This window comes from Brassica napus, chromosome C6, assembly GCF_020379485.1.
Source record: "Brassica napus cultivar Da-Ae chromosome C6, Da-Ae, whole genome shotgun sequence".
Taxonomy (NCBI): Eukaryota; Viridiplantae; Streptophyta; class Magnoliopsida; order Brassicales; family Brassicaceae; genus Brassica; species Brassica napus.
The window spans coordinates 5,461,840-5,466,451 of record NC_063449.1 but is presented as its reverse complement, the minus strand read 5'-3'; the positions used below and the strand labels follow the sequence as shown (position 1 = coordinate 5,466,451).

The following is a 4,612-nucleotide window of genomic DNA, read 5'->3' as shown; positions in this document are numbered from 1 at the left end:
AGTAAATATACAATATAAGAAAAATAAGCATACAATATAAGATCATATTTTTATACTAATATTTTTATGTCTTATAGTCTATATTTATTAATTATTTATTTTACTATACATTTTTCAGATAGATGTTGAATTTAGTTTTTCCAGTTCTCATATTGTATATTTACTTATTGTGCATTTTTCTTTATATTGTATATTTACTTATTCTAATATTACGGTAGATGTTTAATATTATATTTGTATTTCTTATATTGTATATTTACTTATTATTTATTTTACTATACATTTTTTCCAGAGATATGTTTAATTTAGTATTTTCATTTCTTAATTGTATTTTAATCTTTTTTTTCTTAACTGTATATTTACTTATTCTAATTTTTTTGCTTTTATATCAAATGATAATATTATGATAGATGTTTAATGTGATAAAAAAATATGATCTTATATTGTATGCTTATTTTTCTTATATTGTATATTTACTTACAAAAAAATTTGAAAATAATAAAATGTTAAACTATACATTTTCAGATAGACGTTTAATGTAGTTTTTTTATTTTTTATATTGTGTATTTATTTATCTAATTGTTTTGTTTTATATAAAATTATAATATTACGATAGATGTTTAATGTAATATTTATATTTATTATATTATATATTTACTTATTATTTATATTATTATATATATTTTTAGATAGAGGTTTAATGTATTTTTTGTATTTTTTATATTGTATATTTACTTATAATATTTTTTATATTTTATATTTAATTATTCTAATATTATAATTGATGTTTAATGTAATATTTTTATAATGTAAATTCACTTTTACTTATTTAACTATACATTTTTCAGATATATGTTTAATTTAGTTTTTTCATTTTTTATATTGTGTATTTACTTACTGTTTATCTTTTCTTATTTTTATATTTATTTATTCTAAATTTCTTGGTTTTATATCAATGATAATATTACGATATATACTTAATGTAATATTTTTTAATTTCTTATATACTATATTTACTTATTATTTATTTTTCTTATATTTTATATTTACTTATTCTAATAATACGATAATGTTTAGTATAATATTTCTATTTATTATATTTTGTATTTAGTTATTATTTTATAAATGTTTAATTTAGTTTTTTCATTTCTCAATTGTATATTTACTTATTCTAATTTTTTTTTGTTTTTATATCAAATGATAATATTATGATAGATGTTTAATGTAATATCTCTATTTATTATATTGTATATTTACTTATTATTTATTTTTCCTTATATTGTATATTTACTTATTATTGTTTAATGCAATGTTTCTATTTCTTATATTGTTTATTTACTTATTATATATTTTTTTATATTGCAAATTTACTTATTATTTATTTTCTATTTATTTCTTAATTGTATATTTACTTATTCTAATTTTTTTTTATATCAAATGATAATATTATGATAGATGTTTAATGTAATATCTCTATTTATTATATTGTATATTTACTTATTATTTATTTTTTCTTATATTATATATTTAATTATTATTGTTTAATGCAATTTTTATATTTTTTATATTGTTTATTTATTTATTATATATATTTTTTATATTGTAAATTTACTTAATATTTATTTTCTATTTTTTAAATAATAAATGTCACATGTCATATTTTGGGAGAATTTTTTTCGGTGATATGGACGTTTTATAGAGCCTCGAAAAGTCATTTTTATTAGTATAGATTCACAAGTTTGCCTTTAAAAATTATTTCTTTTTTCTTGGTCAAAAGATTTTTTTTTTTAAAAAAAAAATCCAAAAACCTTTATGGGTGAAGACTACTAACCCTAATTCACATTCACCTCCATCTTTCTCGTTTTCTGTGGCATCGGAGGATGTGAAGACGAGCGAATAGGCGATTGTTAATCAAGCGAAACTAGAGAGTGAAGGAGTTAAAGCTCCGAGCAATGCCATTATCGGGATCTGTAAGTATTTTTTTGCCAATTTTTTTCATTCTCTTGAGTCATAATGGGTGTTTTTGTAAATTAAAATTTGGGTTTTTCTCGGATCAGGTCGAAGACTGATGTTACTCCGTTGGAGAGACTGAAATTCTTGTTTGATTGACATTAATGAATCTTTCTGTTGGAGTGTTGATGCTATTTTGCGTTTTCTGTCCATAGCCTGAAACTCAAAAAAAGTCAGGGAAGGCCAAAGAAATGCAAAAGGAAGTGACGAAGAAGAAGCAGAGAAAAGAGGAAAGGACAGAGTTGTTGCATGTACTTGCTTTGTGTCTAATTTGAGACGCCACTGTTTTGGCATTGATTTCTTATCTCTGTTTCTTCTTCTTTTATAAAAGCATGGTGTGAACAGGGGCAGAACCAGAATTGTTTTGAACATGGGGCATATAAAGATGTTTAAGCAAATTTTAATATTAACTATTAATGAAAATTGACAAATCAGGGTGGGGCACAAGCCACACCTCCTCTTGCTTTGGGTCCGCCCCTGGTGTGAACAGAGTTGTTGCATTGGGTCTAATTTGAGAGTTGCTTTTCATTTCTTCAGTTTTTTTTCTTTTCTTTTTTTTGGAAATTAAGCTTCAAATTGTCTGTGTTCAAAGAAAAAATAGCTTCAGCTTGTCTTTAAAATATGGTCTCTAATATTTGGTGAATTAAAAGTGCAACTTATATATGACGAGGATGAAATAGTGCGGAGTGAAACGGTGGCGAGTTGTGCATGTATATCAAATGAGGCTTGTGATGTCTTTAACTACAGCTAAACATGTTGAGGTCTGGTATCAATATCCTCGTGGGGAGTTCTGTATTTACAACATGCTTATGGTCGGATACAAGATTAGAGCATACTGTACTTCTATTTGGATCGATGACCACGAGATGATATGAGTATGAAAAAACAAAAGATAAAACACCATGATCCATGTTTACGATGGGATGTGATCCATGTTTACTATATAAGTGTATGTACGATGTGATGAGATCCATGTTTCTCCAAACAATAAAGTTTGCAACAAGTGATCTAAACCACCACGAAAAAGGACAACTTGATAAGAAAAAAAAAAGGGATGAAAAAAGATGACAACATTTACCAAAAATTTACCTAATTTTGATCTTAATTAACCTAAAAATAAACCACATTCGAAATTAATGTAAATCAGATCGAAATTGAACATTAAATTTAGGTTTACATAAACCTAGATTTACGTCAATAAATCTGCCACAACATAAATTTAAAAGTATGCCACCACAAAAACAAAAAATCTACCAATAATTTTAAGTCGAATATATAACTCTGTCATAAGAAAATAAGTCGAAAATAAGAAAATAAATTGACCACAGAAATCTATCATTTATAACAAATATGCTACCTCATTCGACAGACATTTTCTTAAAAATTTGTTTCCTATTCAAATCGACACAATTAAATCCGCCGTGGAAACAAATCTGACATTTCTAAAAAAGTCTGACACCACTTTAACGGCATATTTCTTTTTCTATACAGATTTTATAAAAAGACTTATTACTCGATAGATTTATTTTGTTTAGAATAAATCTGCCGTCGATCAATGTTAAGGGTACTTTGGCAATTTTTTTGTTATAACTATGGATAAGGGAAATTTCGACCAGAAAAACATTCTAATATTTTTTAAAAAATATGAATCATTCTAAGAATAACACAATTAATTTGTATCATTTTAGTAAACTTCCTCTTAAGAGACTTAGTTAACGTGGTTCACCACTAATATTGCTTCCACGAACAGAGAATACTTTATTAGACAAAAGGTGATTTTGTTATGGACTAGGTTTTAAGCGTAGAAATATATAGAGAAAATTTTAGGTTTACTTTCCCTTTTCTCTGATTTTGACCTGAGATCGATTGATCCTGAGAAGTAAATTGGTCAATCTCGTGCACTACCATGGATGTACCCATCGTGACACTAGATCAGCCAATCTCGTGAATCTAAGGAATATTACGAAAAATCTCCACCTTAACTTGGATACTCCAAAACTAATATACCAGAATCCACTTCTTTGTATCCAGAAAAAATGTACCAAAATTTCTCTTTGCCACATGTTAGGGTATTTTCGGATACGCGATTCGTGCACAGCTCTACGGAATGATAGGATAAGGATACATGTTATTGTAGTGCATTCTCCATCTTAAATTGTTGATAAACCAGGAATCTTGCTTAAAGACTACTGCCATATGGGTATTGGGCCAGTGTATGTCGGCAATGTCCTAGTAGCATCAGGAGAGATGGATCGTTAGGAAGAATCTACCTATCTATAGTGAGGACCGCATGGTCTTCCTGCTCCAGGATGATGATTCCGGCTGCCAGGGGCATTATTTGGGTGACTAAGGCGTGGAACCATGGAAGGTGTTTGGATTTATAGCTGCATCCTTCACTGTGGATTGCATACGTACCCTTCTGCTGCTTTCATACTGTTTTGTAAACCCTCAGGCCTCAGCTCTAATTTGTTATTTTGGTAATACCATTTTAAATACAACATCAGTGTTTGATAGTTATTTCTATATAATTATAACATGATATATTGGTTCACTGGGATCAATGGAATATAAATTCACTGTTTTTCTTTTAAAAAAAAGATAG

General features: G+C 26.7%; 1 long non-coding RNA gene across 1 annotated transcript; it reads left to right on the top strand.

The window, feature by feature from the left end:
* Nucleotides 1-1,564: 1,564 nt before the first annotated feature.
* On the top strand, nt 1,565-2,427 carry LOC106405198. Its single transcript, XR_001281289.3, has 2 exons — nt 1,565-1,970; nt 2,058-2,427. It is a non-coding gene; the product is annotated as an uncharacterized LOC106405198 (long non-coding RNA).
* The last annotated feature ends 2,185 nt before the right edge of the window (nt 2,428-4,612 follow it).